The sequence below is a fragment of the Lissotriton vulgaris genome, chromosome 1_1, assembly GCF_964263255.1.
Source record: "Lissotriton vulgaris chromosome 1_1, aLisVul1.2, whole genome shotgun sequence".
Lineage (NCBI taxonomy): Eukaryota > Metazoa > Chordata > Amphibia > Caudata > Salamandridae > Lissotriton > Lissotriton vulgaris.
Window position 1 is genome coordinate 593,193,984 of NC_141685.1, and position 12,968 is coordinate 593,206,951.

Sequence of the window (12,968 nt, forward strand, 5' to 3'; positions counted from 1 at the left end):
GCCGAGTTGAATGAGGATTCACCTGATATACCTGTTATACCTATTGAGGCAATAGAGCAGCCACCGCCTGCCCCTTGACCAGTGAGAAAGTTACAAATCAAACGCAGGGGGAAGTACAGTAAAAAAAGAGTAGAAACAGTCCAATTAGTTCCTAATGGCTCTGCTATTGGAACTGATTTACATGAAGATAAAAATGTAGCTGGTACAAACATAAATTCGGAGCAATTTGCCCTATTGATTCGCACTATAGAAGCTAAGATAGAGGCAAAGATAGAAGAGCTGTTGAAACCCTTGACATCTAAATAGGATACTGTGGCCCTGGAATTTAATAGATTAGGTGGATTGATAGCAACACACTTGGCCTCAGCCGAAAGATCTAAGGCTGTGGACAAGGGCTCTGCTGGAGAGGGGCAGGAAACTGTGAACTCACAACAAACTAGTCAGCAAACAACCGTAATCGAAACTGCCTCACCTGATCTCACACCACCAATCGGCCAGAATAAACAGGCTACAGTAGATCCATAGGGTAACCCGGATACTAGACAAGCAAAGAAATGTCGCTACATTAATCTTCCTGCTGACTGTGCACCTTATGTGGCTGTACTAACAAATGTCCCACCCATTGATTATCACTCTGCTCAACCCTATGAGGAATCCCATGATTCACTAAAAAATAAAACAGTATCATGGTTGAATATAAGATGTGGCTTTCCAATCACATACTCTGATCAAATATTGTCAACGAGAAGGGTGAACTGGATTGGCCCGTCCAGAAAGACAGTTAGTGGGGACTGTATTATTGTTAACTTCAAGCATCCCCAACACGTTGTGACAGTCTTATTAAGAGCGGCCTCCTTAGTTTACAATGTGAACAGTGTATGTGTACGCCCACTTGGTTATTTCTACACTCATCTAATTAAAGCCCCTCCTAATCCTAGGAAAATTAGACCATTTACTCCTATTCAGCCTCTGGCCCCTGAAGTAACATATCTGTATAATGTTGATAACCACTGTATGAATGGGTTCAATGTTGCAACGCAGAATAGATTTGATTTACTCTCGGGTCTGGAAGTGTGTGATTGACGTGAGGAATCCGAGAGAAAGGGAAAGGAGAGATTGGCTGAAGTGGGATGTACAGAGATCACACGGGTAAAAATGAGTCAAAACAATGTAATCTCATGGAACATTGTGGGATTGGGTGCTAAAATGGAGGACTGCAATTGGATTAGGTATATTAAGCAGTATCAGATTATCTGTTTGCATGAGACTTGATCAGTTGAATGTGACCATTTCCTTGAAGGCTATAAGGCATTCTATGTCCCTACAATAGCAACAACTAGGGGAAGACCCAAGGGGGGAATGGTCACGTTCATCTCTGTTGCATTATCTTGTAAAGTATGTAGAGTCTTAACAAGCAATTCTGTAATCATTGGTTACATTTTAACAGGAGAAAACTGTACGGCCGGTTTGGTAAATTTTTATAACGCTGTCAATCCATGCTCAGTTTCGAGTCAAATATCAGCACTGAATGTCTTTATCAGTATCTCAATGAAGGTTTGCCTCCACAATCTCATGATCATGGGTGATTTTAATGTTCACCCTTGTGGTGACCCCCTTTTGAAGAGTATTTCGGATTTGCATTGTGCACGGTCCGAGGGTTTGCATTTGGAACACACGACAGAGGGGGAACTCTTTAATGATCTATTGAATGATCTGGATTTGACGCTGACCATGGCATTGTTGGATCCCACCATGTGTTTTGAGACCCCGACTTTTAAGGGGCAAGGGAGGGGAACTTTCATTGATTATGTATTACTTACATCCCCAATGCAGTCCTTTGTGGATTATTTCTCTATCGAAGAAAGTGAATTTAGTGATCATAATCCGCTCACTGTTCACCTGAGTGGTCCATGGATAGCTAAAGAAGGACCGAATCATATCACTGGTAGGGTGAGCACAACTGATGGGAGACGCCGACTAAGATGGTCTAAGATCAGCCCAGATCTGCTGTACAAAGACATTAAAGCCATTTGTGCAGATGAAATTATGGTTTGCACTCAAGAAGGGTCGCAGCAGAGTAAGGTCCTCAGTGCCTTCCAAAGTCTATCGGACAAGGTCTCCCAGCTGCTGTCGGATCCAGTAAAGAATTTAGAGAATGTGGGACCGAAATGGTTTAACCACGATTGCTCTAAAGCAGCAAGAAATCTAAGGTTGGCATTGGTAGCTAAACCAAGAATAAAGGCGACAGTTCAGCTGTGTCGGAAAGAATACAAATCTACCATTGCCAAACATAAGGAATCCCTAAGAGAAGAGGCATGGAGTGAGATCCTTGATCCCACTACCTTGCGGTGTAGCTCCAGATTCTGGGCGGTAATGAAGAAACCTTTCCTGGTCCAGGAGCCGGGTAACGGTTTGTAATGCTACATACCAAAGGAGGAGTGGGAAGCACACTTTAAGCAACTATATTGCTGCTCGATGGATGAAACATCCAACCTTGCCCCTTGCAATAATGGTGAAATAATTAGTTTTGATAGAGGTGAGGTTACTGAGGTTATTGTAGGACTAACAGCCGGGAAAGCTCCTGGTCCTGATGGGATTCCTCCAGACTTATTTAAGTCTGAGCCAAATTTTTGGGCACCCATATTAGAGTCTGTTTTTAATGCTGCTGTGAAAAATGGTTGTCCACAATCATGGGGGGTCTCTACGATTGTTCCCGTTTACAAGAAGGGGGACAAAGGTAGCCCACATTGTTATAGACCTATTTCAATAATAGACTCTATGATTAAAATAGTAGGAAGAATCCTACTACAGAGACTTTTAGACTGGGCGATGGAAAACAACATCATGTCCATCTCCCAGTTTGGTTTCTGCAGTGGCCGTTCAACAATAACTCAGTGCCTTAACCTCTTTTTAATATTAAGTAAGTATACTGTTGCTCAAAGGGGTACCATCCACCTCACCTTCATGGATCTGTCCTCAGCTTTCGACTGTGTAAACAGGAGAAAGAGGTGGCAGTCCATGAGGGTGAAGGGTGTAGATAGTGGAATTGTTAATTTTCTTGTTGATCTACATAGCAATACTAGAGCAAATGTGAGATATTCTCAAGATCTGAGTACAACAAATAATGTTGACATTAGAAAGGGTCTCCGCCAAGGATGTATCTTTGCCCCCTTCCTTTTTAATTTTTATATTAATGAGCTAGATAGCGTGTTGCAGAAAGTACCGGCTGACTACCCTAGAGTCGGCAGGCAGGAAATTCCTGTACTTTTATACGCAGATGATGCGGTTTTAATTTCCAGAACTGAGAGGGGTCTTCAGGCTCTCTTAAATGCTTTTAAATTGTTTATGACGGAAAGATACCTTTTGGTCAATAATTCAAAATCATTGTCCCCGCTGAATGGAAGAAGGCCATTGTTAAGCCTCTAATGAAAAAACAAAACAAATCCCCGACAGATCTATCTAACATGCGCCCAATCTCCCTACTTCCGGCACTAGGCAAAATCACTGAGCAGCTAGTACACGAGGAGTTAAAAGCCTTTGTGGAAAACAATCACATTCTGCACCCACAGCAATCTGGTTTCCGCCCTGGCCACTCCACCGAAACTGCATTGATTGAGCTATCGGACACCATTAAGTTCTTGCAGGATGAGGGGAAACATGCTGCACTCATCCTGCTTGACTTAACCGCAGCATTCAATACCATCTCTCATGACATCCTCATTAACAGAATGCGCGAGATTGGTGTGACGGGTACTGCATTAATATGGATAACATCATTCCTATCCAACAGATCACAAACAGTTTCACTAGGCCCCTTTCTCTCTGGCAAAAGACCCACTACATCAGGTGTGCCCCAGGGGTCCATACTCAGTCCACTCTTTTTTAATATCTACATGGCTCCCTTGCTCACACTGATTGAATCCCACGGCATCCTCGTAACATCTTATGCTGACGACACCCAACTAGTCGTCACCATAGATAAAAAACACTCCGATGCTGCCCTCAGATTTCAGAATTGCCTCTCCCAAGTCTTTTCTTGGCTCAACAATAACCATCTCAAGTGCAATAGCGCCAAAACTGAAATTATACCCTTAGGCAAAGACATCCTCTTCTCTCCAAAAGATTGGTGGCCTCAACACTCTGAAGCCCCGCCGAGTGCTGTTTCCTCGGCCCGCAATCTGGGTGTCCAATTCGACTCGTCCCTCAGCTTTGACGATCATGTGCGCATCACTGCAGGGTGCTGTTTTAACCTCATTAGACAGCTGAAGAAATTCTTTGACTTTCTTCCTATCTCAGCCAGGAAATCAGTCGCCGTGGCCCTGATCCTATCCCGGCTGGATTACTGTAAGGGCCTCTTGGCAGGAATAAAGAAGTCCACCCTTAAGAAACTGCAAAGCGTCCAACACGCAGCGGCCAGGCTCATTCTTAAACTCCCAAGAAGGTCCTCGGCCTCTGCAGCCCTCAACACTCTCCATTGGCTGCCCCTTCACAAAAGAATCCTCTTTAAACTCCTTGTCACGGTTTTCAAAGCCACCAGGAATACAGGCCTTTTCTATCTAGCTAAGCGCTTTTTGCGCTACACTCCATCGCGCTGCCTGAGGTCATCAGGAGCTAATCTGGTTACTATACCCAGAATCAAGCTCAAAACGAAAGTTGGAAAAACTTTTTCATTCCTGGCGGCTAAGGCATGGAACGGCCTCCCCTTCAACCTCAGGCACGCCCCCACAGAAAGCCTTTTCAGGAAACTCCTGAAGACTTGGATATTCTCTCAGCCCGATTCATCGGTTCTCGCAGCCATTTGATCCTTGTTTCACCAAGCTGGTTCTTCTGTTTGCTCAGCGCCAAGATGCTCCTTCCGGAGCGATAGTTGCGCTACACAAATCCCAATAAATATCAAATATCAAATTTGTTATGCAAGTTGGCCAACAACCAAGAAGGAACTTTTAATTTAAAATTGATGAAGTAGTAATCCCCATATCAAAAATGTTCTCGTATCTTGGGGTTCTTTTTGATACTAAACTTAACTGGGGCCCTCATCTTGCAAAAAAGAAAGGGGAACTGGTCAGGGTTAATGCTTCGATTTTTAACTTTGCATCGAAACTGGGAAAAAAATCTACCAGTGCAATGTTGAAACTTTATAATGCAAAATCAGTGCACCTGCTATATATGGTAGTGAAATTTGGGGGTATGTTGCCGGTGAGCAGCTACAGATTGCTGAAAATTTCTTCATGAAGCGCCTCCTGTGTGTCCCTACAGGTACGTCAAATTTTGTAGTACACGAAGAGCTAAGGACACAATATCTAAGTGACACTTTTTCTTTACACCCATTGACCTGTTGGTTAAAACTGTGGTTGAATCAGGATATACCTCTGACAAATCTGATTGTGAGGGATTATCTGATCCAGGATAAGGCAATGGGCACTCCATGGATAAAATACCTGAAATCCAGCTTTGCCAGGCTTGACCGTCTGGATCTGTTTGAACACCCAAGTCAGATTGTAAAAGGTGATCTGGAGTTAACTAAACGGGCCTTCCTTATGGACAGGAAGACCCAGAGGGAAGGTGTGGAGCTCCAGAAACAAAGTGTGAGAACACTTGTCATACACTCATTCTTCAATATGTAAAACATATTTTAACTTTACAGAAACACACATTCACTGGATGATGTCATTAGAGATGTCATTAGTGATGTCATTTGAGATGTCATCAGTGATGTCATCAGTGATGTCATTTGAGATGTCATCAGTGATTTCATCAGTGATGTCACTGACCATGTCATGAATGATGTAATATGTGACATCATCAGCAGTGGATTGCGGGCGCGCGAGTTATAGTGAGTCTAACTAACTATAACGACGAACTGCTTTGTTATGGAGAGCAGAGTATCCTACTAATTGTTCGAAAAAGAGAAGAACACCGCTGCCCTCCCCAGCCCTAATTTTTCCCCTTTGTTTTACTCCTGTTGAGCAGTTTCGCATTCCCTAGTTTTTTTTTGTTCTGAAAAAAAAAATGTTTAAAACGTTCGGAAAAAGTTAAAAAAAAAGGAAAAACTAAAAAAGAAGAAAAAAACCCAGTTCTTTTTAGAACTACCTCCAATACTCCAAAAAGAGCTATATTCTTTATATATTGTAAAGGAGTGTGTGGTGCGCTCAGTGTGCGCGTACCGGTGAGTGTACATGGGAACGCACCCAGCGCTTACCCCGTGAAAATTGCAAAAAAAAAAAGGTTTTTTTGCCCTTCAGGGTCTTTCTAAACTCCCCTCAGAAAACCTAGGGGGTCAGGGGGTGTGTACCCTGCCCCCTTTTACTAATTTCCTTCTTTTTATTTTCACCTCTTGTGTCTCTATTCAACAGGGACACAAGATGGCGGACTCTCCGGGCTGTTTAGAATGTCAACAGCCAATCACCTTTCCGCTCACGCACTCCCATAGCACGCCGGTGAGAGCCCAGAGCGCCCCTATAGATATATATGTGTTTTTGAAGTTAATTTAAAAAAAAAACACTGGAGCAAATTTCGCCAAATATAGCAAAGGCACAGCTGCGTACCAGTCCCTACATATTTGCAAAGTTTGGCGTAATTCAGTTCAGCGGTTCAGGATGTAGCCTTGTCAATTCGTCCTATGGAAATTAACATGGGGAAGAATCCCCCCCGAAACTTTCAGGGAAGGAGCGAAGCGGAGCTGGCCTAAATTTTGGAAAATTACATGCAAATTCCTCAACCGGCGCCAAAGTTATTCCCAATAGAATGTTACGGATTCCCTATGGTAGCTAGGTCCTAACTATAACTACCTACTGGCGACCGCCAGTAGGTAATATATATATATATATATATATATATTGAAATCCAGAGTCCTGTAGTGAAGCACTTCACAGGCAACAGGTAGAGCCCACTCTAGCGCGTTTTCCGGATGATAAAGTGCTTTATTACTCTGTAACTGGCGGCATGACGCATTTCGACCAGGGGAACCCGGTCTTGATCACATGATGAGACCAAAAACCAGCGAGTTTTTAATGCAGATGGAGAGCACCAACTCCTCCCAATCTAGCATATACATGAAAAACATACTAATGACAAAGACGGCCTAATAGTACAAAATTCAATACTGGACTTGAACTATATTGCAAGAGGGTAAAACTCACTAATGAGGATATATATACAATAAAGTGCATGATAATGGTATGTAGATATACACAGTATATAAAGATGAAACTCAATCCCGGGCAAGTGCCCAATTTATCCGAACCTCAAGCAGTCATTCATTGTACATACTTCATGTTTAAGTCTATATCATTAAGCAATATAAAGGGGATAGTGCAAACAACAGCATTAACAAAAGGTGCAAAAATAGTGCAGATTAAAATTCAGAATAGAATCGCCTCTCGATTCATCCATATATCAAACTAGACGAAGCCTTACCATATATAAAGTGCAAGTGCTAAGGTAAATATAACCACTGTACACAAACATACAATAAATTGTAAGGAAAATTCAATACATTTGTGGACAGTATTAGTGGTTAACATCAAATAGATAAAGGTGTATTTAAATAAGTTAAATTGAAAAATGATGAAAAAAGGGATCTTAATCCATTGAAGATTATAAAGTTTGATAATGTCACATCATAACAAGCTCTAATTACATATTCATATAAGGGGCATCATCAACTTAATTTCCCCAATAGTTTACCAGCAAAACCTTATACCACATCCAAACCAAAAGAAAAACCAGTAAAACCAGAAAATCTAGAAAAACGAGTAAAAACTCCAGTAAAAACATGATAAAAGGACACTGATACGATTTCATCAGAAAAAAAGGGGTAAAACCAACAATTTGGTTGGTAGAACAGCAATAACACAGCAGCAGAGATGGAAACATGCTAAAATGCAGAATTCATGGATTTACAACTTCAGGGGTCAAGCCTGCCCCTAAAGTGGTTACTAAGATAAATAAGATTATCATAAATATCTAAATATCATAAATCTCTAAAAACACGTAAATATTTATAAAAAGTTATATAAATCCTCCCCTGTGTTAAGATCATTCGGAATCTTGGTATCAAGAAGTAGAATATACTGACTCTCTAATTAATATACTGACTCTCTAATTGTCTGAGCTTGCGTTCTCTGTCGCCGTTCTCTGTCACCACCCCTCTTGGAATTGGGCACTGCGTCAATACCAAAATAACTCAAATCCTTGAGATTATTTTTGTAGACCAACTTAAAATGACACACCACATGGTAACTAATGTCGGAGTTGACAATCGCCCGAAGATGCTGTAGGATGCGATTGTAAACTTGGAGCTTAGTGCTCCCAACATATTGTAATTTGCAAGAACATTGTAAAACATAAACAGCATGATCTGTTTTACAAGTAAACAATCCTTTAATTTTAGTAACCTCTTGACTAAAAGCAGTCTTATATTCCCTTGTGTTGCTACCAAACTTACAAGCTCTGCAAGAAGTGCATTTAAAAAAAACCTGTGCAATTAGAGAGCCAATTAGATGATGTCACTACTTCTGGACTGGTCTTGACCAAAATATCCCTCATAGAGGGAGCCCTCCTAAAAGTGATACATGGAGTCTCATCCGATAAATGTGCCAAAGTTATATCCGTGTTCAAGATCGGCCAGTTAGATTTAAGAATGTTGCGGATCTTTCTTTCATGACTACTATAAGTAGTAATTAATCTAACTTTCATCTCTTCTTTTTGAGGTATCACTTCAACAGTGGAAGGAACATTTCCAATATTGGTCATTTGGACAAGGGTTTTAGTATTAAAAATCATCTTTTTTTATGCATTATTCAAGTCAATCTCATTGTAACCATGAATCGAAAATCTTTGAAATGATTAATTAAGACATGTTTCCAAATCATAATCATTGCTGCAAATGCATTGAATTCTCAAAAACTCCCCATAAGGGATGCTCTTAACCAAATGGCGGGGATGGTCACTAGAAGCATGGAGAGTTGAATTTCCGGCAGTACTCTTCCTGTGAAGCTTAGTTTGAATAGTATCATTTAAAACATAAACTTCCACATCTAAGAATTCCACTCTCTCATTACTGATATTAGCTGTAAATTTCTAAATTGAGCTTATTATTATTAATATTGATCACAAATTGTTCTGCACTTTCTCTTGTCCCTTGCCAAATCATGAACACATCGTCTATGAAACACCAATGGTGAATAATATCCGTTCCTAGACCTCCAACATAGTCAGAGGCGTGACCAAGGACACACTCCTCCCACCAGCCTACGGGTAAACACGGGTATCAGGGGGAGAAGCATGCCCCCATGGCCACGCCCCGCAACTGTTGATAAACTTCATTGTTGAAATGAAAAAAATTGTTGTGAAGGCAAAGCTCAATCATCTATACCAACATCTTATTGTGTTCATAAAATTTGATGTCCCGATTTGATTAAAAAATGTTGAATAGCATGTAGCTCATCTTCATGATTAATAGAAGTATACAGAGAACAGATATCCATAACAATGAAGTGGTAATCTGGCCTGTATCTCTGATATAAGATGGTAACGATTCCATATGGCCATGAAGAAAAAAATCGACATATTGGGAAATAGGTTCCAATAAACCATTTTGGGCTGAAATTATGGGGTGCCCTTGTATGGGGGATACTCCTTTATGATCTTTAGGTAATAAAATAGGGGTAATTGGATGGTCATTCTTCAAAAACAAATATTCATTCTTGGAAATAAGGCCATCCCTTTTCCACTGAGCCAATAGGTTGTGTATAAGCTCTTTAACCTTATGTAGTTCGTTAAAGGAAGCTTTCCTATAACACAAGGAATCATGTAACTGCCTCTCAGCCTCCAAAATATACATATCACAAGGCCATAAAATAATATTGCCCCCTATGTCTGCCTTATTCACAATGATGTTGCCATGATCATTAATTTTACGCATGAGGGTGGAGTAACGAAGCTCAGCATAACTTCTACGTTTTTATTTTCTGGCAATGGATTTATTTAATTCTTCCCAATCCTCAACCATGCGGTCATTAAACACATCTATCGCGTCTCTAGGCATCATGGGAAGAAATGTAGAGCAAGGACAAAATGGACTTATAGCTCTACTACTACTAGCAGCCCCCATGGAATGTAAAACTGCCTAAGTTGACGTAGGAGGGTCATTTTCAGAATCTACTATCACATGCATAGTCTTTAACAACAGGACATCAGAAACTAACACATTTTTGCGCGGAAGGGAATCAGTAAACACTGTATTTGCAATGCTAGTGACTTTATTCAATTTGTGGAATTTCATCAATTTCAATTTGCGAATGAATTTAAATACGTCAATGCGAGATTGAATGTACTTAAAATCATTCTTGGGGCAAAATGATAGGCCTAATGCCAAAAGTTGGGTTTCAGCTATATCTAAATCCAGATCAGTGAGATTAATGATAGTGTTATCAGTCACAGTGTTAGGGGTTATAGCAGAGTTTAGTTCATTTGAGGGGCTCCTCTTCCTCTCTTCTTTTTTCATGAAGCCTCCTCGGTTTCCTCCTTTCTTTGCGGCATTTATTTCGCTGCTGTCGATTTTCATGGATGGAGGAAATCTTGGCCTCAATGTTTGCTGCCTATCATAAACCCCAACTCCTCGGAAGGGGTAAATCCACTCATTATAGATGATTGGCCTGCCATTGAACTGTCCCCATCCGAATCCACACTACTTATGGCTGAACTCAAATCTGTATCCGAGCTTTCAGAGTGTTCAGCCTGTTGTACTAACAACGTTGGGTTTGAACTTGATGGGACCTTGGCTGTTAGCGCCTGTCGCTTGACATTCTCAAATTTTTGGGAAAAAGTGAAAATGCGTCCCTGTTCATAATCAGCTCGATCTCGAGCAAATTTGTAGACCTTGCGCGTCTTGATGATGCTTTCATGTTTTTCAAGGCGCTTCTTAATTTCCTCCCTTGTTTTGGCAATAAATTATTTTTGTTCCATTGCATCAAGTTCTTTAGTAAGTGCATCAATTTGGTGCATAATATCCAGTCTGTCAATTTCCGCATATTTAATAGGAATACACACCATATTCATTGACACCTCCAAATTGTTGGCTGCCCATTCCTTCAGCATGAGGGGGTTGGGGTTCTCAAAAGATGGAGCAATGAGAACCCTCAACCCCCGAGGCACTCTGCCAACCTCTTTATTATTTTTCTAGGGATTTTCTATCCCACCACTTAGTGAGCTCTGTCCTTTGTAGTTCTTCCAACTTTTTTAATTTACCTTTATCATCATTCTTTTCAGCTGTGCCAGCCACACCTTTATCTGTAACCACAGTGTCCGGTAAATTTAAGAATAAGGCATCCGCTATAAGCTCGAGGTCTCTGAGCACATCAGCTGCCATTGCTTTAACAGCAACAGATAGCACAGAGAATAATATGAGCATGCAATAGGAACAGGAGAATATCCGTATATCCAAGTCCTAAAAATAGTAATTTGCGCAATTTCTTCACCCGCTAGTAGCCTTCAATATGGTAGCGCTGACGACGGCTCACCTCAATCATTGCCCTGAAGGTCACCGGGGGTCCTTCGACTCCACACACAAACTCAGAGCACCGGCAAAGCAAGAACCGCCGCAATGCGTCACCAACTCCTTCCTTCCAAGGCTGCGGGGGGCTGGACAAAACCACTCCTTCTGGGTCAAACAAGGTATCCCAGTGTGATACAAACTGCAAACATCCAGCCACTTGTATAAGAATTTACAAGAATGTACAGATTGCTATAGTTTACTTAACATACTCTTTCAAATAAGTGGGAGGAGTAACTTTCCTGCTGAACATCCTGAGGGGCAACTCTTCCATGAGACTCTGGGCTGGACTGTCTTAGACTACAACAACTCAGTTGAGATTCCAAATACAGAAGTCTTTGGTTTTAACTGCATTAGTAAACACTTTGACAAGTCTCAGAGACTTGTGAAATCTTGCACCCCACCTTTCTTGAACTTTTTTTAACCTTCACCCAATCCTCACCCTTGACCTGTCTTTTCGACAGACTTCTTCACATCAAAATGTTATGTTTCTTGCGGGTCTCTGTTTTCTTTGTCTCTCTCAGCTCCAAATCTTTGTTCACCTCCGTTCACCTCCGTTTTCCCGGATCTCAATTCCATGTCATTAAACTATGTAGGTGTTTTTAATCGCCTGACTTGCTCACCTGGTTTCGCTCGGCTAACTTCCTCCTCATTGTTGGGGCCTCTTCATCACAGCCTGATCCGACGCCGGGTTTTCCCGTTCGAGCGGAGGGCTTGTGATGAAATGAGTCACCTAACCTTTCGCCACTGGATCCAGGGGGGCGGAGCTTTGCCTGAGGCATCACGTTTGTGGACTACAAAGCCCACATGTCATTCTGGTCATGCAGCGGACGCGTGCAGCGGCGCGCCGGCGGCGCACCAAAGGCAAGCCCGTCTGCGCCCGTCTGCGCCCGTCCGCGCCCAACCGGGGCCAGGGGCCCGTGATGCTGCCCAAAAATTAATTTACACCTCCTCAGAACTAATGACGCTCCAAGGTACATGGTCTATTCCTTATCAGACACAGGCTAAGCTTGATACCTTGGGTCTTCTTTGCCTTCCTGAGCCTTCCACCATGGTTCCTGAAGCTTGGGATGTCCCTGGTCCTAAGGACAGTGGGAATTTCTCAACAATCCTCTCGCCTGTCTACCCCTCTCCTGTGGCCTTTTCAGCTTGCTTGCTTGCTTAACACTCGCTTATTAGCAAAACACCAGCTAGAAATGTTTTGCTTTCTTGTCCAAGTTCAACCTGACTGTCTATTCCTCACCGAAACTTGCCTCACCCTGGTGTCCTCACCAGATATTTTAGCTGCCCTTCCCGAAAACTACTATCTTTTACACTCAGATCGGATGACTGGTAAAAGTGGGGGTGGTGTGGCTGTCATCATCCACTCGAAGTGGTCATTCACTTTAATGCCCTCCCCGATTATCTTTGCGGT

The 12,968-nt window shown here is 41.9% G+C and overlaps 1 pseudogene; it reads left to right on the forward strand.

Moving 5' to 3' along the window:
• Nucleotides 1–1,206: 1,206 nt before the first annotated feature.
• On the forward strand, nt 1,207–11,420 carry LOC147747535 (uncharacterized; annotated as a pseudogene).
• The last annotated feature ends 1,548 nt before the right edge of the window (nt 11,421–12,968 follow it).